A 24,447-nucleotide genomic window follows, 5' to 3' on the forward strand; every position below is an offset into this window, starting at 1 on the left:
TGAAATACTCGCCGAAATACATCTTTGCCGGAACATGTGACAAAACAGCACACCTGGTTGTGTTGAACTCACCGGAAAGCCTAAACATTCATTGGAACACCTCGTCGGAAGACGTCAACGGAAATCATCGCAAATTCAGGTATGATTTACACTCCGTTGTGATTGTTGATAGTTTAAATAAAAACATTAGCGATAAATTCATAGGGATCTCGGTTTCTAATAGCTGACAGAGGAAACGGAGACGGAAGAAGTCGTTGGAGGAGAAGATATCAGAGAGAAATCGTAGATTTGGTCTCGCTGATAAGAAAAGGACGTGGTGGTGCAGATCTGATGTGGTGGTGGAACCACCGTTGGCAACTGTAAACGGTGTTGGAGCAAACGACGACGATTTAACACCGACGGTCCAGTAACAAATTCGATAAGCCAGAGGTTGGTGGTGCAATGTCATCAGAAGACGGTGGTGGACTAGATCTGGACTAGATCTGAACAGATCTAAACCAGATCCGAAGGGAGGAGAGGCGGCCATGGGGTTGGTTAACAACGATAGTCGGATGTTGCTCATCATCGATGGTAGGAGGCGGCGGATGTACGTGGTAGTGGTTGGTGACAACCGGTGGAAATGGTTTATGTTCTTCAAGTTTTAACTTGGTGAGAGAGGTTGAGAGATTTTTGAGACTTTTTAAACGTATCAGATGCTTTTTGTTCTTAAGAATACCATTATTCCCATATTGTTTTATTTGCCATTAATGAAACAATAAAATATAAAAATAAGTGGTTCTTAGGTTCTTAACCTTTATTGGTTCTCATTTGAACATTTACCTATATACATTTACCTATATATATATATATATATATATATATATATATATATATATATATATATATATATATATACACACTACTGTTTACTCGTGCTAAGCATCGGGTGCAAATAGTTTTTTTTAACACTTATTTCTATTAAAAACATGTATGATTCGGTGTCCAACTTTAACACACGTATAATGACAAGATAAACCCTAAGCATAAAATCTAATTTGCTTTGGAAGATGGTAACGTTTGACTTGAAAACAAACCCATTTTGATAGATTATTTTGGGTTTAAAATAAAAATACAATGTTGTCTCAATCAAAAAAATTATGAAAATAAATTTTATTATTTTTATTTGAATATTCATATTTTCATTTGGGATCAAAATTCCTTTTGAATACTTAATACTTAGTTCCCTATGTCAACCTAAAACACACACACACACACACACACATATATATATATATATATATATATATATATATATATATATATATATATATATATATATATATATATTCATTTTTTTTCCTTTATAAATTTATTGTTTACCATTAAAAATAAAAGTATTTATTGTTATTGTTTTAGGGAAAGATTTTAAAGTTGTTTTAGATCAAACATAGGCATTGGAACGTCAGTTTCGGTTCCTCAAGTTTTGGAACCGCCTTTAACGGTTCCGGTATCGGTTCTCATATTTTTTTGGAACCGTTGCTTGATGGGTACCCGTCCAAACCAGTTTGTATATATAAAAGTTATTTCAATTTAGAGACATGTAATTGCAAATTTAATTTGAGGCAAATAATTAGTTTAAAAGATATGTGATCGGTTATACATATAAATATATAAAAAGACATATTATAAATATATAATAATATTATAAATATATAACAAATACCTACAAATGATTAACAAAATTCATTTGTTTATAATGGCTGATATTTGCATATTTAGCCTCATAATAAGTATAGATTTTTATCATTTATTAGCTAATTTATCGCATATCATGTTGAATTGTGTTTTCAGTCCAAAAGTGAAGCTCGGAAGCAAAAGGAAGCAGGTGAAGCGGTTGGGAGCTCGGGAATTGAACAAAGAAGAAAACCACCAAAAACAACACCTACTCGGCGAGTCCGATCGATGATTCGAGAAGATAAAGACTCCGGAACTTATCGTGTACGGGAATTAAGAGATGGACTCGGCGAGTCGGCAATGGACTTGAAGAGTCGTTTCGCATCTATAAAGATAACTTCTCAGATCGACATTCGACATTCTAGAACCCTTATGGAGAGATTAGCTGCAATTGAAGAGCCAGAAGAACCCTAGAGAACGAAGATACAACATAGAATCCAATTCCAAAGGAGATTTGAGGCAAATTCTCATCATTCTACTTCATCTTTTGTTTTCCATTATGGCTAGACAAATAGAATTTGTTTTGTTGCTGTTAATTACCTCAATCATGAGCTAAAACTCTTAAACTTTTGTTTGGGGATACAATATTGATACTATGGTTTGATTTATGGTAGGATTAATTCAATGTTGGTGATTTTGTTGATTTTAGCTTGTTAAAGAACATTGTGTGTGAATGATAACTATTTTTCTATTAATAGGAAGACAATAAAATAGTATGAACATCTTTTAATTGTCAACCTCATATGTTTATGTGACCACTTCATCATATGACTAGGATTAATGAACATGAAACTCGAATTAATAAGAAAAATAGGTAAATTCATGTATGAGCTTGTGTGATGACCATCAACAAGAAGTTAACTAAAGGACCAAATTAGTTAGCTATTACAAGTCTAAGTTAACCCGAATAAATAATCTAGAGAATTAAATTAAATTAGACAACTGATCACTGTTTGAGTTAGTTTGTTCTCTAAGGATTAGTGCAGCGAATATGAATCTAATCACTTGAATCGGTAACCAATAGAAGAATTAATCCATTGCACAATTACCATAATATCAACCATAGGATCAATTTAGTTGAACTAAATAGAAGTCCTTCCTATTATTGAATCTAGTTAATTCTTTGCTTTTCTAGCTTTTAGATTAAGTGATAGTTAGTAAGTTTCTAGTCTTGAAAAACTAGAGAAAACCCTTATTTATTAATTAATTTAGATAAAATTAGTTTTTAGTTTTAATTTACCGTTCCTTGTGTTCGATACCCTACTTATTTAGCTATACCACAATTGATAGGTCCACTGCCTTTGTGTGTTCATTTTATAATTAAAAGTAGGTTTAAAACTAAGTTGTTTTACACACATCAAGTTTTTGGCGCCGTTGTCGGGGAACGGTTCTAACTTAGCATTAAATTCTATTTTTATCGATCCTTTGTGTAAGAATTCTCTTACACATAGTTAATTCATAGGTAATCTAGTAATTAGGACAAGTTTTAATAAAAATCCGTTTTAATAAGTAATTAAAAAGTTTTCTGTTTTTGCCTTGTACTCGCCGAGTGCACTCGTGACAACTCGGCGAGTCCATCGTTGTTCACAATTTTAATTTTAATTTTATTTTTGTTCTTTTTACGCATTTTTTTTTGTTTTGATTACAGTTGTTTCATGACCCAAGGATCTGATACACCTCTGGTCCCTCCTCTCGAAGACCCGGAATCCGCACTAAGAAGGAGCAAAGGAAAAGCCGTTGGAGAATCCGCTTTTTCAAAGAATTCGCCACTAAAAAACCTCAAGTCCGTTTTCAGCAAGAAGAAGAGCAGCAAATCAGGAGCATCCAACGCCTCTTTGACAATCGAAGACCAAATTAAAGAAGACACCGAGTACGAGACCGAGGAAGAAGAAGAACCTACATACGAGCACGAATCCGACTTTGAGGACGATTTAGCTATCATTATGGCTAATATCGATGAAGTCCCCATGGGGGAATGGAAGAAGAGGATGCGCGATGACACTGGCCCGGGACTTGTGCAGCCCGCAATTCCCGCTACCGCTACTTTCGAACTAAAGGGTCATATCCTCGCTCAACTCAAGGAGATTCCTTTCTATGGAAAAGACCACGAAGATGCCTACAAGCACTTGGATGAAGTAAATGATGTGGCTGACTACTTCAATGTGCCAAATGTACCACGCGAGACCCAGCTACTTCGCATGCTTCCAGTCACATTCAAGGGTGCTGCAAAGGATTGGCTCAGGTCACTTCCTCCCGGGTCGGTCACCACATGGGCTATGATGAAAGAGGAGTTCATAGACCACTTTTGCCCACCTTCCAAAATAGCCAAGCTAAAGAAAGCCATTGCCAACTTCGAGCAACAACCCGAAGAGTCTCTTTATGAAGCGTGGGAAATGTATAAAGGTCTTCTTAGAAATTGCCCACACCATGACCTTAATAGCCAATAAGAGGTCTCCATTTTCTATGATGGAGTCAATGTCACCACAAGGCAATTGCTCGACTCGCAAGGCCTACTCACAAAGAAGGCACCCCCAGTAATCAAGGAATTAATTGAAGAATTCTCTAAGCATTCTAGAGAATACCACAACCCGAGAAATGAAGTAAGTCGGGGGCTAGTGAAATCGGCTAATGATGGCATGGCGGCGGTGATGGCTAAGCTCGATAGTTTAGATAGACGGATGACGAAAATGGATCAAACAATCCGTGCTATTCGAGTTGGATGTGAGAATTGTAGAGGGCCTCATCTCACGAAGGATTGCGACTTGGATGAAAATGGAAACAAGAAGGCGCAAGTGTTCTACTCAAGCGGGGATAAATACGACGATAATTGGTGAAAACCCAAGAGGGAATGGCTCCCGTATGAAGAATACAAAAAGGCGAAGGAAGAGAAATACAAGCATAAGGAGAGGGGTTTTTATCAAAAGGAAGAACCGGTTATGGAGAAGAAAGCTGATTTAGAAGAAATGTTCACTAGATTTATAGCCGTGTCCGAAAAAAGACACAATGATCATGATGCTACAATACAAGAGACTAGAAATTTGCTAAGGAATCAGCAAGCATCTATTCTCAACATTGAGAAACAACTAGGACAACTTGCACATCAAGTGAACGAGAGAAGACCGGGCCAACTTCCAAGTAAAACTGAGAATAATCCGAGAATGGAGAATGTGAATGCTGTGACTTCTATCTATGAAGAAATTTTCACACCTGCACAGAAGATATCCAAGGTGCATACAGAAAAGACGGAAGAATCGGATCCAGCTAAACCCGACCAGACTCGCCGAGTCCCTCTAATGGACTCGACTAGTCCATGCCCTGATGACAAATCTGTTGTTTTCTTAAGGCCTTACAACCCTCCTTTGCCATTCCCAATCAGAGCCATACCTGAGGAAAAGATTAGAGCATATAGAGCTTTCATGGAGCATGTTAGAGCCCTTCAAGTCAACGTTCCATTTGTAGAAACAATGCTTCAAACACCCAAGTATTTTAACTTACTAAAGGGTCTCTTTGCTGCTAGAAAAGATTTAGTTGAAGTCGCGGAGATAGTATTGAGTGAGCTACCAGAAAAGAAGGGCAATCCGGGAAGCATCATAATTCCTTGTCAATTTGGAAATGTACTTGCTGCTAAACCGTTAACCGATTCGGGTGCAAGTATTAATTTAATGCCTTTTTCTTTCTTCAAGAAGCTGAATTTACCGGAGCCAAGGTCTGTGAATATGAAGATCCATTTGGCGGACAAGAAGATTATATGTCCAAGAGGTATTTGTGAAGATCTCCTCATTAAGGTCGATAAATTCATATTCCCCGTGGACTTTGTGGTACTTGATATGGAAGAAGACCCCGAAATTCCAATTATTTTGGGGAGATCATTTTTGAATACCGCATGCGCATTGATAGATGTATGCGAGTCCACACTCACATTGAGAGTAGGAGATGAGTCAGCAGTTTTTAAAGCTCTACCAGAGATTAAGCAAGAAGAAGGAAGAAAAGAAGAAGTCTCATTCATTAATTTGGATGATGAGATATTACAAAAAGAACTTGCACTCTTGCAAGAAGAAGATCCAAGTAAGTTCTTGCTATCTTCTGGAGGAATTGATGATGTTGACAAAGACTTGGAGGAGATAGAAAAGCTGCTGAAAGGAACTGATTCAGAAAACACAGAGGGATGTGAGGAATACGATCCGACTCGCCGAGTCGCTTTCATGGACTCGACGAGTCCATTCGAAAATCATAGCAACATGGATGATTTTGATCTGCTGTTACCGGCTCCCTGCATGTTCTAGACATGAAGATTTTCCCTAATTCTTTAGAAGATCAAGCAACGGAAGGAGGAATGGATGGTGATTTTCAAAACGTTCAAGTAGCATGCCTTGATACAATAATGCAAGATGATGAAGACAATCCACTTGAAGAGGAGGAAAGCTTTGGAGAAAAGGAAAGTGCAAGGATTAGGAAAGATGATGCTGATCACCCATTCATTACCAAGCCTCGAGCCCGAATTATGACCAATTATGAAGTAATGAAATTTAAAGAAGGAGGAGTGCAAGAGAAGGTGCAAGAGAATGGGGTAAAGAAGAAAAAGATGAGGAAAAGGGAAATTCATGTAGCTGAGGACGATGCTATAAGGAAAAAGAGAGAAGAATTAAGACGGGCTTACAAGAAGAAGATACACGCTTACAAGACAAAGTATAAACCGCAAAAGATTAGGCATGCGTTTCCAATGCAGGAAAATGAAGAAACGTAGAGGGGATGTGTGTAACAACCCGTTATTTCCGGGCATTATAAATCGAGTCTTGTAACCTCTTTGGAATGTAATAGGAATATCATCGATAAATGAATTATTCAAAAGCTCTGATTTGAGTACACTATGTAGTAGATATCGTCTTAAGGTTTCCAAATATATAAAGAACACTAAAATCCGAGTTATGACGAAAAAGTTATGACCATTCTAAGATTTCCGACAAAACCGACAACACCGATTAAACGGAAAACGCAAAGTCTCAATATGATAGCATTTAGCCTTAGGTATCTAAATGAAAGTTATAGATAACATTAAACCGTGAGCGTACACAAAAAGAACGTCCAAATCTGACTTTGTATGAGGAAGTTATGATTTTTCCAAGATCCGAGTATAGCAGTAGACAGCTAAAAACTCAAATCGGAGATCGAGCGACTTTTGGCCGGAATGACCTAAACGAGAATCGAAGGTCTCGACAATGGTATTTCAGCGGTAAAAAGTCTGGCAAAAACCGACATCAGATAAAGAAGTTATGAATTTTCAAAGAAAATCCTTAAACACGATGAGTTTAATATAAATAATAAATAAATAATTTCGGAATCTGCTGACGGAGTCTAAACGAAAGTTGTAGAGCGTAGTCTCACCTACGCGTGGATATAAAGACCATCGAAAACGGAGTTCGTATGAAGAAGATATGAATTTTTGAAGTTTATTAAATAAATTATATATTTATTTAAATCAAAATTTCGGACCTTATCCGAAGAGGAGTCAGCGTCCTCATCCGGGTACGCGCTGCGTACCCCTGTACGCCCCGCGTACCCGAGAGACTTGGCCTCTGATCGTCCACGTCGCCCTATTCGAGCCATCCGACCCGTCCGACCCGTCCGAAGTACCCGACCCGTCCGACACGCCGTCCCATTCGACCCGTCTCCCTAGCAACCCGTCCCATCCGACCCGCGTACCCAGCAACCCGTCCCATCTGAAGCCGAGGCAGTCGAGGCTTCGGTCATGCATGACGTACGCGTACGCGCTGCGTACGGGCGTACGCCCCGCGTACCGAGGCGGTTCAGCCTTCCTATAAATAGGATGCGAGGGCTTCCGAGAAAAATGCTCATTTCTCTCCTCTCTCTCACAATCTTGCCTCGTTTTCCGTGCCCGTTCAAACCCGAAGCTCTGGTCTTTTTGCTCAAGTCCCGAGGGTCGATTTTACTCCCGAGATTCCCGAGAGTCCCGAGGAAAATCCGTTTCCCGAGACGAAACTCTGTCCGGTTTTCCATCTTGCTATCTTCAAACTATCAGGTGAGTTCATACCCCTGCAAGCACCCTTTAAATACGTTTTTAAATGCTTTTTATACTCTTTTAGGGGGGGAATACAAGTAAACACACGACAACAATCGTGTGAAACATCGATCTTTTTATATACTTTACATACTGTTGTTTTGGCTGTCTTATGAAGTCATTATCATGCAAAACACCTCACAACACAACCTTACCCTCTTGGGATACAATATGTTTATAAATAGAAATATGTTTTATTTATACGTTTACATACAAATACATCATATCAAGGGTAACATTCTTTACTAAACCGTTTTATACATCCAAAGAACTTATGATTTATGCTTTGTCAAATGTTGTGAAAAAGGATAAACTTTGCATACAAACTACTACTTTAATACAGACTTAGTTGAGAATCCATGAGACGTGTACATCTTCAAACACTGCCTTTTTGATAAAAGGTATCGCTACAAGTCCTGTCTATAACCAGAGTCTCCTGTTCGGAGAACGTGTCAAATGTGTATAGATCTATACGGGAAGTCATGATCCCGCACCCTGACTGTTAGCTACAGTCCGTCTTTTGGGGTGACAGTTGTCATAACGCTACGACGCCTGAAGAACGTCGCTACAGGCATATTATGTTTAGTATGATTATAAAACTCATCGGATATACAATTATTATGGTATTATGCTTTTATGAACGAGTAGCTATTAAAACTATTCTTCATCTAACAAGTGCGATCTTCGTATAGCTTTACTATGTAAAACTATGACACAACTTACAAGCACGTCGTTTGCTTGCGATTTTCGGTCTTAGAGACTGCCAGTTATGTCAGGAAAATAAGGGTTTTTCCTGTATACAAACCAAAAAACTAATAGGAAAATAAGGGATTTTCTCGGTACAATTAGTTGCAACTTATATCACGAACATTCATATGCATTTCATACTTTTATAAGAAAATAAGGGTTTTTCTTGGAAAACACAACAAATCATATCTCAACTATTAGGGAAAATATGGGATTTTCTGGATCTAATACATTCATTTTCAACACACGAATCATAACTCGTTACAATTGAAATACTACATTTTCTGGAAAACATACAAACACTTTCGAATGGCATACATCTTCTCAAAACACCATTTATGAACTCACCAACTTAAATGTTGACACTCTTTCTTTGGAATAACTTGTATTCTCAGGAAACCGCTAGACCAGGTAGCAACTACTTCTGAAGACTAACGCGCTGGCGTTAGTAACATATTTTGGATCACCATTTTGTATTTGATTCCTTTTGCAAACATGTAACATATACAATCATGTAAACTTTTCAAATATATTTATATTATGGTGGTGTGTACTTTCCTTTCTATGAACTGTTATGATACTGAATATGACGTCCTCCGCCCCCGAACGTTTCCGCCGTTCTGGTTTGGGGGTGTGATAGATTGGTATCAGAGCACCGTTTATAGTGAATTAAGTATATCAAAACCATTTTTGGTATACAACTATAAACTCATCTGGGCAAAAACACTCTGAGAAGAGTCATACTTCTGAAATTAAATTTATTTAGTTTTTGTAAAGTAAGCATGCATTCATTTCGTACTAATAACAGTTTCACATCGGACCATTTTAGAAGCATTATAAATAAGTTGTGCAGTGCAGGTACGCCTTGGGACATGTAATCGGAACTGGGAAGGATATAGCCTGATCAACTATATTTGTCCGAGAGCCGACTATCGTGTGCCGAGGGGTGTCTGCAGTGGACAACAAAATTTAAAACTTACCAAACCGTTACTAGAATCAAACACAAGAATTTAAATACTATAGGAGTATTTGCTATCTAAACTAATTTAACTTACATGTTTTGCATGTTTCAACTTTATCCAATTCTTATGACCCTATTTCTCGTATAGTCAAATGGCTGGATTTCACCACCCCAATGACCCCTACTTTCCCAACCAAGGCAACGGAGGATGGATCGAAGATGATCCCGAAGAGGATGAGGAACCCATAGAAGTGGGTGATGACTCCGGTACTGACTCAGAGCCGGAAGTGATCGATCCACCACCCATTCAACCTCCTGTCCATGTGAGGAACTTCCAAGGACCCACTCCCGTCTGGGGGAGTCACCTCCATCATTGGAGCCAACAACAAGGCATATGCCCTCCCTACGACATGTGTCGGGATTTCTATGATGTCCGCGGTGGAAGCTCGGCTGATCGAGCACTCCCAGTAATGGTGGGTAAGTTAGCCAATCAGTCCTATCAATCTGGAGTTCAAGCAAGCCGACTCCAGGATGTCAACGTGGAAGTGCAGGTTCACACTTCTGACATCCGTAGGCTGGACAAGATACAAGATTATGCTCAACTCCAGTCTGAGGCATTTCAGGCACAGATGATTGTAGCCCTAGCCGAATTAAGGGAGCAACAAGCCGCTTTTGATCGGCGCCTAATGGAATCGAAGTAATCAGATGCGGAGTCAAGCTCCAAGCGCAACCTACGTCGCAAATAGTGCCTGCCAGGATTTCAAATTTTGTTATAAATTAGGACTTCGGATAAGAATATTATTTTCTTTAAAACTTTCTGTAATCGGAGACCTTTTGAAAGGTCAAAAAGTTTTGTCTAAACTCGGATGTAACACAACTATATGTTTAATATATATAGGGCATATCTCTTTCTTGTATTAATTATGTGTAGTCCGTTCAATTCATAAGTGCATCCATTCAAACGTTATTAATAAATCAAGCTCAAAACCCAGTGTTGGTCAAACCAAATTCTTAATCTATTTAAGGTAGTTAACTCAATAACATTCAACTCGCAACCACCGAAACTTATAATATCTCATTTTTTTTCTTTTGGCAGCGCAATGCCTCCTCGTAGATCAGCACGTACCAACGCAACCCCACCACCACCTCCACCACTAACTTATGATCCGACAATGGTCCAGGCCGCTATCACAGCAGCAGTAGCAGCAGTTCTCTCTCAAATAAACTCCAATGCAAATGGAGGTACAGGAAGCAGCACGAATCATCCCAATCGTGGCCCCGGCCAGGGTCATGTAAGGGAGTGTACTTACAAGGAGTTCTCCAACTCGAAGCCAAAGACTTTTAATGGCAGTGGCGGAGTCATTACACTAATGCAATGGTTCAAAAAGACCGAAACGGTCTTCGAGATCTGCTCGTGCCAAGAAACAAGCAAGGTTAAGTTCGCTGCTTGCACCTTCATAGATCGAGCCCTCACTTGGTGGAAAAGCCATGTGAACTCAGTGACGCTCACTGTTGCTAACGCCATGAGTTGGGAAGAACTGAAGGTACTACTACTGGAAGAATACTGCCCGAGGGGTGAAGTGCAAAAGCTTGAGCAGGAGCTCTGGAATTTGAAAATGACTGGGTCTGATCTAGTCGCCTACACAGCTAGGTTCAACGATCTCGCCGCTTTGTGCCCTACCATGGTCAACCCAGAATCAAAGAAGGTTGAAAGGTACATTTGGGGGTTGTCACCCCAGATTCAAGGGCATGTCCTAGCTTCCAACCCTATCACCTACAACAGCGCTAAACGCCTGGCACAACGACTCATCGACCACGGAGCGAAACAGAGTACCATCACAACAGCCGCAATTCCACCTAGGGAGGCTCAGGGCCAGAGTAAGCCTTGGAACAAGAGGAGGGGACAAACCCTCCAGGAGAACCCCAAGAAACAACAAGTGATAGCGACCCACGCTATTACTGTACCTACCAATTCTGCCCCCACAAGCTCATACAATGGAAAGCTACCAAAATGTAACCAGTGCAACTTCCACCACCACGGTCTCTACCGTGACCTTCAATGCACCAGATGCAATAAGAAGGGTCATACAGCCCGCTATTCCAAGGAGCAAACCCAACAATTCGCCCCCACTGCTAATACCAGAGTAATCCGCGCTTGCTTTGAGTGCGGGAGCACAGGGCACTACCGCAAGGACTGCCCGAAGACAAACAACAGGAATACCGGCGGAAGAGGCCGAGTTTTCGCAATGGGGCAAGATGAAGCCATTGGGGACCCTACTGTTGTTACGGGTACGTTTCTTCTCGATAACTCGTATGCATGCATTTTGTTTAATAGTGGAGCGGAAAGGAGTTTTGTGAGTCACGACTTTAAAAGCATGCTAAAACCAATACCACAATCATTAAGTGAACCGTTCATAGTAGAAATGGCCAATGGGAAAACCGAAGGCACTAAGGAGATATATTTAAACTGCACCCTAACTCTAAACGATAATCTCTTTCAAATCAACCTCATGCCAGTCTCGATTAGGAGTTTCGATGTCATCATTGGCATGGATTGGCTGAGTTCACATCGTGCGGACATCCTATGTTACGACAAGGCCGTTCGCCTTAATCTGCCAACCGGCGAAACCTTCCTTGTCTTGGGCGACAAACCTAGTACCACTCTTAGTATCATCTCAAGTATCCAGGCTCAGAAGTGCCTACGCAAGGAGTGTCACACATTTTTAGCGCATGTTGTAGACGTGAAACGCGAAGTCCGGGACATCAAGGATGTGCCCGACGTATGCGATTTTCCCGACGTGTTTCCCAAGGACCTTCCAGGGATACCACCCGTAAGACAAGTTGAATTCAGAATCGATCTGATTCCCGGAGCTACCCCAGTAGCCAAAGCGCCCTATCGATTAGCCCCGGCAGAGATGCAGGAGCTGTCCAGCCAACTGAATGAACTACTTGGAAAAGGATTCATCAGGCCGAGCTTCTCACCTTGGGGAGCACCCGTGTTGTTTGTGAAAAAGAAAGATGGATCGTTCAGGATGTGCATCGACTACCGAGAAATCAACAAACTTACCATCAAGAACCGATACCCCCTACCCCGAATCGACGACTTATTCGATCAACTCCAAGGAGCCAACTACTTTTCCAAGATCGATCTAAGGTCGGGATATCACCAACTGCGAGTCCTAGAGAGTGATGTTCCCAAGACGGCCTTCCGGACGAGGTACGGACATTACGAGTTCGTAGTGATGCCATTCGGACTAACCAATGCCCCGGCCATATTCATGGATCTAATGAATCGGGTATGTCGTCCATTCTTGGATAAATTTGTGATAGTATTCATAGACGACATACTCATTTATTCAAGGAATAAAAAGGAACATAGTCAACACCTGAGACAAGTCTTAAAGACGTTACGGACTGAGAGACTATATGCAAAATTCTCAAAATGTGAGTTTTGGATTAGAAAGGTGGACTTCCTCGGTCACGTGGTCAGCAAGGAAGGAATCCACGTGGACCCCTCAAAAATCAAGGCTATCGAAAACTGGTCTGCACCAACTACACCAACAGAAATTCGCCAATTTCTAGGTCTTGCTGGTTATTACCGAAGGTTCATCCAAAATTTCTCCAGCATCGCAAAGCCTCTTACCGCTTTAACCCAGAAAGGTGTCACCTACAACTGGGGAGAAAAGCAAGATGTTGCATTTCAAACCTTGAAACAAGCCCTTTGCAGTGCACCTATCCTTTCTCTTCCGGAAGGGACCGAAGATTTTGTGGTGTATTGCGACGCTTCAAAGCAAGGGCTGGGTTGTGTACTAATGCAGAGGGGAAAGGTGATTTCATATGCCACACGACAACTGAAAACGCATGAGGTCAATTACACCACTCATGACTTAGAACTTGGAGCAGTGGTCTTCGCTCTTAAAATCTGGAGGCACTATCTTTACGGTACCAAGTGCACTGTCTTTACAGACCACAAGAGCCTCCAACACATCTTTGACCAGAAGGAATTAAACATGAGACAACGACGTTGGGTCGAATTGCTCAACGACTACGAATGTGAGATTCGCTATCATCCGGGAAAGGCAAACGTCGTAGCCGATGCCCTTAGTCGAAAGGAGTACTCTGGCCGAAAAGTGAAGTCATTAGATATGTCGATCCATTCGCACCTGTCAACGCAAGTGAAGGAAGCTCAAATAGAGGCCTTGAAACCCGAAAACGTGGCAGGTGAGGCCCTTAGGGGAATGGACAAGAACTTAGAAATCAAGAGTGATGGAGCATGCTACCTCATGAACCGGATCTGGACACCCAAGTTTGGTGGATTGAGAGAGGTAGTCATGAGTGAGGCACACAGTACACCTAGGGTCAGACAAGATGTATCTAGATCTAAAGCAACTCTACTGGTGGCCAAACATGAAAACGGAGATCGCTACGTATGTGAGCAAGTGTTTAACTTGCGCCAAAATAAAAATAGAACACCAGAAACCCTCAGGTCTACTCCAACAACCTGAAATACCTGAGTGGAAATGGGAGCAGATTTCCATGGACTTCATAACCAAACTGCCCAAAACTCAGAGTGGCCAAGATACTATTTGGGTAATCGTCGACAGATTAACCAAGTCCGCCCATTTCTTACCGATCAAGGAAACCGATAGGATGGAAAAACTATCAAGAACCTACATCCGGGAGATCGTACGACTTCATGGAGTACCGATGTCCGTCATCTCAGATAGAGACAGCAGGTTCACTTCCAGATTTTGGCAATCATTGCAAAAATCCATGGGAACAAGGTTGGACATGAGTACAACATACCACCCTCAAACTGACGGACAGAGTGAGAGGACGATCCAAACCTTGGAAGACATGTTGCGAGCATGTGTAATCGACTTTGGCAAGGCATGGGATATTCACTTGCCTTTGGTCGAGTTCTCTTATAACAATAGTTACCATACTAGTATCAAGACCGCTCCATTCGAAGCCCTTTACGGCCGTAAGTGCAGATCACCCCTGTGCTGGACGGAAGTGGGCGACACACAATTGGCAAAAGGTCTAGTCCCTAATAGCACCCTCACTGGTCCGGAGATCATCAGAGAAACTACCAAAAAGATCGTGAAAATACGAGAACGACTGAAGTCCTCAAGGGATAGGCAAAAGAGCTATGCCGACAGGAGACGTAAACCCTTGGAATTCCAGATTGGCGACCGTGTACTACTGAAGGTCTCACCCTGGAAGGGCGTGATACGCTTTGGGAAGCGTGGAAAGCTAAATCCCAGGTACATTGGACCCTTCGAAATCATTTCGAGAGTTGGTCCAGTGGCTTACAAACTCCAACTTCCAATCGAGCTTAACAAAGTGCATCCAGTATTCCACGTATCGAACCTGAAAAAGTGTTTGTCCGACGAAACACTTGCAATTCCACTCGATGAAATCGAGTTAAACGAAAATCTTAACTTTATGGAAGAACCCGTCGAGATCATGGATAGGGAAGTTAAACGGACTAAGCAGAGTCGCATTCCAATAGTAAAAGTTCGATGGAATGCTAAGAGAGGACCCGAATTCACATGGGAACGGGAAGACCAAATGCTACAGAAGTATCCGCATCTCTTCCTCAGCCCCTAAAACTTTTATCTTGTATTTAATTTCGGGACGAAATTCCCTCTAACGGGGGGATGATGTAACAACCCGTTATTTCCGGGCATTATAAATCGAGTCTTGTAACCTCTTTGGAATGTAATAGGAATATCATCGATCAATGAATTATTCAAAAGCTCTGATTTGAGTACACTATGTAGTAGATATCGTCTTAAGGTTTCCAAATATATAAAGAACACTAAAATCCGAGTTATGACGAAGAAGTTATGACCATTCTAAGATTTCCGACAAAACCGACAACACCGATTAAACGGAAAACGCAAAGTCTCAATATGATAGCATTTAGCCTTAGGTATCTAAATGAAAGTTATAGATAACATTAAACCGTGAGCGTACACAAAAAGAACGTCCAAATCTGACTTTGTATGAGGAAGTTATGATTTTTCCAAGATCCGAGTATAGCAGTAGACAGCTAAAAACTCAAATCGGAGATCGAGCGACTTTTGGCCGGAATGAACTAAACGAGAATCGAAGGTCTCGACAATGGTATTTCAGCGGTAAAAAGTCTGGCAAAAACCGACATCAGATAAAGAAGTTATGAATTTTCAAAGAAAATCCTTAAACACGATGAGTTTAATATAAATAATAAATAAATAATTTCAGAATCTGCTGACGGAGTCTAAACGAAAGTTATAGAGCGTAGTCTCACCTACGCGTGGATATAAAGACCATCGAAAACGGAGTTCGTATGAATAAGATATGAATTTTTGAAGTTTATTAAATAAATTATATATTTATTTAAATCAAAATTTCGGACCTTATCCGAAGAGGAGTCAGCGTCCTCATCCGGGTACGCGCTGCGTACCCCTGTACGCCCCGTGTACCCGAGAGACTTGGCCTCTGATCATCCACGTCACCCTATCCGAGCCATCCGACCCGTCCGACCCGTCCGAAGTACCCGACCCGTCCGACCCGCCGTCCCATTCGACCCGTCTCCCTAGCAACCCGTCCCATCCGACCCGCGTACCCAGCAACCCGTCCCATCTGAAGCCGAGGCAGTCGAGGCTTCGGTCATGCATGACGTACGCGTACGCACTGCGTACGGGCGTACGCCCCGCGTACCGAGGCGGTTCAGCCTTCCTATAAATAGGATGCAAGGGCTTCCGAGAAAAATGCTCATTTCTCTCCTCTCTCTCACAATCTTGCCTCGTTTTCCGTGCCTGTTCAAACCCGAAGCTCTGGTCTTTTTGCTCAAGTCCCGAGGGTCGATTTTACTCCCGAGATTCCCGAGAGTCCCGAGGAAAATCCGTTTCCCGAGACGAAACTCTGTCCGGTTTTCCATCTTGCTATCTTCAAACTATCAGGTGAGTTCATACCCCTGCAAGCACCCTTTAAATACGTTTTTAAATGCTTTTTATACTCTTTTAGGGGGGGAATACAAGTAAACACACGACAACAATCGTGTGAAACATCGATCTTTTTATATACTTTACATACTGTTGTTTTGGCTGTCTTATGAAGTCATTATCATGCAAAACACCTCACAACACAACCTTACCCTCTTGGGATACAATATGTTTATAAATAGAAATATGTTTTATTTATACGTTTACATACAAATACATCATATCAAGGGTAACATTCTTTACTAAACCGTTTTATACATCCAAAGAACTTATGATTTATGCTTTGTCAAATGTTGTGAAAAAGGATAAACTTTGCATACAAACTACTACTTTAATACAGACTTAGTTGAGAATCCATGAGACGTGTACATCTTCAAACACTGCCTTTTTGATAAAAGGTATCGCTACAAGTCCTGTCTATAACCAGAGTCTCCCGTTCGGAGAACGTGTCAAATGTGTATAGATCTATACGGGAAGTCATGATCCCGCACCCTGACTGTTAGCTACAGTCCGTCTTTTGGGGTGACAGTTGTCATAACGCTACGACGCCTGAAGAACGTCGCTACAGGCATATTATGTTTAGTATGATTATAAAACTCATCGGATATACAATTATTATGGTATTATGCTTTTATGAACGAGTAGCTATTAAAACTATTCTTCATCTAACAAGTGCGATCTTCGTATAGCTTTACTATGTAAAACTATGACACAACTTACAAGCACGTCGTTTGCTTGCGATTTTCGGTCTTAGAGACTGCCAGTTATGTCAGGAAAATAAGGGTTTTTCCTGTATACAAACCAAACAACTAATAGGAAAATAAGGGATTTTCTCGGTACAATTAGTTGCAACTTATATCACGAACATTCATATGCATTTCATACTTTTATAAGAAAATAAGGGTTTTTCTTGGAAAACACAACAAATCATATCTCAACTATTAGGGAAAATATGGGATTTTCTGGATCTAATACATTCATTTTCAACACACGAATCATAACTCGTTACAATTGAAATACTACATTTTCTGGAAAACATACAAACACTTTCGAATGGCATACATCTTCTCAAAACACCATTTATGAACTCACCAACTTAAATGTTGACACTCTTTCTTTGGAATAACTTGTATTCTCAGGAAACCGCTAGACCAGGTAGCAACTACTTCTGAAGACTAACGCGCTGGCGTTAGTAACATATTTTGGATCACCATTTTGTATTTGATTCCTTTTGCAAACATGTAACATATACAATCATGTAAACTTTTCAAATATATTTATATTATGGTGGTGTGTACTTTCCTTTCTATGAATTGTTATGATACTGAATATGACGTCCTCCGCCCCCGAACGTTTCCGCCGTTCTGGTTTGGGGGTGTGACAATGTGTAACACCCCGGATTCCCAGGTATTATTTATTCTTGTATTTTTGGTGATTTGTGAGGAGACTCGGCGAGTTGGAGCTCAAACTCGCCGAGTATGATCGCGGTTATGGGCACAGGTTCGCGTCTGGACTCGGCGAGTCCATGCTGTTTAATGAAACCCTAATTCCCTGGGTTTGGAGCCTATTTAAGGGCACTTATAGCCTAACATTGCGGCTACTAGTCCCTTGAGAGAACCCTAAGAGAGCTAAATCGCTTTGAGAGAGAAGAAGTAATTTTTGGATCTTTGTATCCTTTGTTTAGCAAGAAGAAGGTGACAAGAGCAAGGAGGAGGTGAGATTCAGGCAGATCCAGAGTCCAGAGACTTCATTTTGAGGTAATAGTTCGAACCTCCTTCAGTTTTAGGGTTGATCTTTAGAGTTAGGGTTTTCTAAACCCTTTGGAGAGTGATTATGTGGAGCAAATGGTCCCTCTTCGAGTTTGTGCCTTGCATTTGGACTCAAAGAGGTCCAGAGACCTTAACCCTTGGAGCTTTTTGGGTTAGTATGGAGTTATTGGACCTAGGTTGTCATTTTTGGGACCAAATATCCTTTTGATGCCTTGTTGTGGTTATACAAGCATCAAGTTTCGAACTTTACGTGACATTCATGCTTGGGAAGGCCAGATCTATGGTTTGGGGAAACAGATCTGACCTCAGGAGGTCAATAGAGTTTGTGCATGGCATGAACTCGCCGAGTTGTTCTTGAGACTCGATGAGTAGGGTTTGGGTTTCACGTAAATTGTTCAGTGAGTAGACTCTCCGGGTTGGGGGATGACCCAGTGAGTCAGGGAAAGTCAAGGGGGGGGGGGCTGAGTCAAGCCAGAACTTGCCGAGTTGTTCTTGAGACTCGGCGAGTTGAGTCGTGGTGGCCCCGGGATTCATGCCATGTGGAACTCGTCGAGTTAGGGAAGTACTCGACGTGTCAAGAGAGGATCCAAAGGAGTCAGTGAACACGTATAGACTCGCCGAGTCGCTCTAGTGCACTCGCCGAGTCCGGTCAAAGTTGACCGTTGACCATGCTGACCTTTAGGGTTGAGTTCAGTGTATTTATGGGTGTGTTACATTGTGTGATTAGGAGGAGGCTAGATCACATTTGTTCCGAGACAGATATTTACCGATATACCCGAGGTGAGTCTTCTTACTATACTTTACCTTGAGTAGGTAATCAGAGTTACGTGACAGAGTATTTGTATGCTATATGTATGTTATGTGTTGTACAACATTATTTCTATGTGATTTATGCTGTGCATGTTTATAGAGTTGGAACCGGAAGGTTCACAGAGTTAGAACCAGAGGGTTCACAGAGTAGGGTCCACGGACCCACAGAGTTATAGCCTCGAGTGGCTAATATTTGCTATGTGTGGTATTTTGGGGAACTCACTAAGCTTTGTGCTTACAGTGTTTGGTGTTATTTGTTTCAGGTACTAGTGATGACCGTGGGAAGGCGCCGGCTTGATCAGCACACACACGGGATTTTTATGTTATGAGATCTTGGGATTTTTATATGTCATGGATTGAGTTTCAAACATTGATGTTTTTATGAATATTAACTGAATTATGCTTTTATAAAATGCGAAAAATTGTTTTGAAATTTATGGTGTTACAAGTTGGTATCAGAGCCTTGGTTTGAGGGATTCGAGTACACCTTCGGGCGTATTTGAACTCAAAATGAGGATTTGAGAAGTATTTTCAAAAGAGCAAAGGATTTTTGGAAAAACGCAAAGCAGAGTCGTGTGTACGATCAGTCTGCGCCCGAACGGTGATTTCCCAAGATACCCTCATGTTATGTGTTATGATATTGATATGATGTATTCTCATGCTAGAGTAGGCTAGGTACTCCTATTAGGACTAGAGTGGCTTGATTTGTGATGCCTTAGCCTAGGGAGAGGTGAGCTGCTATGAGATGCCTGAGAGTGAGTAGGTAGCAGCGAGGAGATTATGAGAGATCTATTAGAGAGTGGATTACGCATAATAGAGTACTTGGAACTTGGGATCCGAAGAGGAGGACTTGGAGTGTATTCTGATACGGTGCGGACAGTAGTATTGGGCCCGTACTACTGAAAGCATCGGGGCGGTGTACAACCCAAGTAAGAATCTTTGGAATGCCAAGGATCAGGGAGGGATGAGTTGTCGAGTGTGAGTATGCTCGAATGGATTGTAATCTATCGTATGTTGTATTTCAGAGGTAGATCATGGTGAGGACACGTCTTATGCCTGAGAGCAGTGGGGCCAGTGATGAGGAGATCCGCCGGATCATCCATGAGGAGGTGGCTGCGGCCATCAGGGCAGAGATACCAGAGATGTTCGGGTCTATTAAAACCACGTTGATTGAGACTTTTGATGAGCGTTATGCTGCTCTTTTAGAGGCTGCTGTTGCAGCGGCCACCGCAGCTATTGCTGCCGCGAGGCCATAGGGTGGTGATGCGTTGCTGTTCTGAGAGTTCAGCAACACAAAACCGCCAGAGTTTGATGGACCTAGGACCCGGTGGTGGCTATGAGATGGATTTCGGACATAGAGGGGTGTTTCTTCACTTGCTCATCTCCTGAGCATTTGAGAGTTCGGTTCGCACTGAACCAGCTTCGCTTGGGAGCGAAGGACTGGTGGAAGTTTGTGACAGCACACTTTACGCCTGCTGAGCTTGCGGCAGTGACCTGGGAGAGGTTCACTGCCATGTTCCGAGATGAGTATGTTCCCCAGGTGGAGAGGGAGCGTTTGGCCCAGGAGTTTCTGAGCATCAAGCAGGCTACTGAGTCTGTTACGGTGATTACCAGGATGTTCCACGAGAGGGCGGTGTTCTTCCCTGAGCACGTGTCCACTGAGCAGGCACGTATGAGCCGATATTTGAGTATCTTGAGGCGAGACATTCGGGAGTTCGTGGCAAACTCCTCGTACCGGACATTTTCCGAGCTTCAGGCAAATGCCCGGAAGAGGGAGATTGAGCTAGAGACTCAGGCTAGGGAGGAGGCGGAGTCTCAGGGGAGGGATCGGCGACCGGCACAGTCCCAGCCGGCAGCCAAGCGGGCCAAGCCCGCTAATCCCAAATCAGGGAGCCAGAAGGGCCGCACTTGTGGGAAGTGCGGCAAGGGTCATGATGGAGTTTGTAGAGCTGGATCTTGCTACAAGTGTGGCAAGGAGGGGCATATGGCCAAGGACTGCCCCAAGGGGTTTGCAGTGTGTTTCCACTGCAACCAGACCGGACACCGGAAGGCAGTGTGTCCGCAGTTGTGGGGATCAGCTCAGGGAGCACCTTAGGGATCTGCCCCTGCCGCCATCAGAGCTACTGAGAGTCGGCCAGTGAAGGCCGAGACGCCGATGGCACGAGGGAGAGCCTTTCAGTTGACCGCGGAGGAGGTCCGCGTAGCGCTCGATGTCGTGGTTGGTATGTATTCTTTCGTGTATTTATTTTGATGTTGAGATCTTGTGCTTATATTATGTTATGCGTAGGTACTTTTCTTGTGAATTCTATACCTGCCTTGGTGTTATTTGACTCGGGTGCGAGTCGGTCTTTTGTATCTTTGGCTTTTAGTCAGCATATCAGTATTAGTCGTGAGGCGTTGAGTCGGCCTCTGAGAGTTTTCATAGCTGACGAGAGGGTGATATATGCCACGGAGGTGATCCGTGGGTGCGTATTCGAGATTTTCGGTGTTGAGTTCCTGATTGATTTGCTTCCTATTGCGATGAGTGATGTCTGTGTCATTATGGGCATGGACTGGTTGAGCAGATTCGGTGCGGTCATCGACTGCGAGCGGCAGCTGGTGACCATACGAGACCCTAGTGGGGGAGTTCTTACGGTGTACGGCGAGGATACACGTTCTGGGTCAGCGTTTTGTTTGGCCACTAGGGTGAGGCAGTGTCTACAGCAGGGCTGTAAGGGCTTTGTGGCGTATGTGATGGATATGCGGGTTGATTCAGAGAGGCCGAGGTTAGTTGAGGAGGTTTCGATAGTGCGTGAGTTCCCGGATGTATTTCCAGAGGAATTGCCAGGTGTGCCTCCCGTGAGGCAGGTGGAGTTCAGTATCGATTTGGTTCCGGGGGCCGCACCTATTGCCAAGGTGCCTTATCGCCTTGCACCTCCAGAGATGCAAGAGTTATCCTCGCAGCTTCAGGAGTTGCTGGGAAAGGGATTTATTCGGCCGAGCAGCTCACCGTGGGGAGCGCCTATCCTTTTTGTCAAGAAGAAGGATGGTTCACACCGGATGTGTATTGATTACCGAGAGTTGAACAAGCTGACGGTCAAGAACCGTTACCCGTTGCCGAGGATCGACGATTTGTTCGATCAGTTGCAGGGAGCATCTTGGTTCTCCAAGATCGATTTGAGGTCTGGATATCATCAGGTGAGGGTACGAGATGAGGACATCCAGAAGACAGCGTTCAGGACGCGTTATGGGCATTACGAGTTTGTGGTGATGCATTTCGGGCTCACCAATGCCCCGACAATGTTCATGGACCTCATGAACCGAGTGTGCAGGCCGATGTTGGATCGGTCGGTGATTGTATTCATCGACGACATTTTGGTAAATTCGAGATATAGAGAGCAGCATGAGGAGCATTTGAGGGAGATCCTCGGAGTTCTGAGATCGGAGAGGCTTTATGCCAAATTCTCCAAGTTTGATTTCTGGTTGCGAGAGGTCCAGTTCCTAGGACATCTCGTTAACCAGAGAGGGATATTGGTCGACCCGGCCAAAGTTGAGGCAGTGATGAGTTGGGAGGTGCCGAGGTCACCCTCCAAGATCAGGAGTTTCTTAGGGTTGGCAGGGTATTATCGGAGATTTATCAGGGATTTCTCTAAGATCGCAGTGCCACTCACCAGGTTGACCTGGAAGGGTGTCGCTTTTTCATGGGGCCCCGAGCAGCAGGCCTCCTTTGAGACGCTTCGGTAAAGGTTATGCGAAGCCCCGGTGTTAGCCCTCCCAGAAGGGATGGAGGACTTTGTGGTATACTGTGATGCGTCGATCTTAGGGTTAGGAGCGGTGCTGATGTAGAGAGGGCATGTGATAGCATACGCATCGAGGCAGCTGAAGCCTCATGAGACGAGGTATCCTACCCATGATCTAGATTTGGGGGCGGTGGTGTTCGCCCTCAAAATTTGGCGTCACTATCTGTATGGAGTTCGGTGTATGATATACACGGACCATAAGAGCCTGAAGTATTTGATGGATCAGCCCAACCTAAATATGCGACAGAGGAGGTGGTTGGATATGGTCAAGGATTATGATTGTGAGATCCTATACCATCCGGTCAAGGCTAATGTGGTATCCGACGCCCTGAGTTGCAGGGCGGAGAACGCCCCATTGCGGGATGTATGTTTGCGGTTGACCGTGATGGCTCCGGTGTTGGATGCCATTCGTGGAGCACAGGCTGAGGCCGTGAGATCGGAGAACCAGAAGAGAGAGCGAGTTGTTGGATTGGTATCAAAGTTCATTACCGATGGTCGGGGGCTTATGACATTTCAGGGGCATATATGGGTACCGTTTGTGGGAGGGACGCCTACCACTTTGATGGAAGAGGCTCATCGGTCGAAATTCTCGATCCATCCTGGGGCCACTAAGATGTATTTAGATCTGAGGAGAGAATATTGGTGGCCCTGTATGAAGAGGGATGTTGTGTGGTTCGTGGAGAGGTGCTTAACCTACCGTAGGGTTAAGGTCGAGCACCAGAGACCGCATGGTAAGTTGCAGCCGTTGGAGGTTCCCGAATGGAAGTGGGAACATATTTTAATGGATTTTATCACCAAATTGCCAAGGATTGCTAGGGGAGTCGATGCAATTTGGGTGATTGTGGATAGGTTGACAAAGAGCGCCCACTTCCTTGCTGCAGAGATGTACGTGAGGGAAGTGGTATCTCGGCATGGAGTGCCGATCTCGGTTGTTTCAGATCAGGATGTGCGTTTTACTTCCAGATTCTGGAAGAAGTTTCACGAGGAGTTGGGTACTAGGCTGCATTTTAGTACCGCATATCACCCCCAGACAGACGGACAGAGTGAACGGACGATTCAGATGCTCGAGGACATGCTTCGGGCATGTGTGCTGGACTTCGGGGGGAGTTGGGACACGTAGTTGCCCTTGGCAGAATTTTCCTACAACAACAACCATCATTCGAGCATTGGTATGCCTCCCTTTGAGCTGTTGTATGGGAGGAGGTGTCGGACCCCCATTTGCTGGGGAGAGGTCGGACAGCGTATTATGGGCAGTACAGAGATCATGCTTCAGACGACAGAGCAGATCCAGCAGGTCAGACAGAGGTTGTTGACCGCTCAGAGTCGTCAGAAGAGTTATGCGGACAGACGCCGGTCTGAGATTGAGTTTCAGGTCAGCGACTTTGTGCTCCTGAAGGTCTCTCCTTGGAAAGGAGTGATTCGATTCAGGAAGAGGGGCAAGTTGGGGCCCCGATATATTGGTCCATTCCGGGTGGTCGCGAGGGTAGGTAGGGTAGCCTATCGTTTGGAGTTGCCAGCAGAGTTGGGACAGATTCACGACACTTTCCACGTGTCGCAATTGTGGAAGTGTATAGCCGATGAGTCGGCAGTGGTACCATTA

General features: G+C 43.2%; 1 long non-coding RNA gene across 1 annotated transcript; it reads left to right on the top strand.

The window, feature by feature from the left end:
- LOC145053376 (uncharacterized) lies at nucleotides 1-728 on the top strand. Its single transcript, XR_013684452.1, has 2 exons — nucleotides 1-139; nucleotides 224-728. It is a non-coding gene; the product is annotated as an uncharacterized LOC145053376 (long non-coding RNA).
- Nucleotides 729-24,447: the final 23,719 nt, after the last annotated feature.

The sequence above is a fragment of the Lactuca serriola genome, chromosome 5 (assembly GCF_051521515.1).
Source record: "Lactuca serriola cultivar US96UC23 chromosome 5, Lser_US96UC23_V15, whole genome shotgun sequence".
In the NCBI taxonomy this organism is placed as follows: Eukaryota; Viridiplantae; Streptophyta; class Magnoliopsida; order Asterales; family Asteraceae; genus Lactuca; species Lactuca serriola.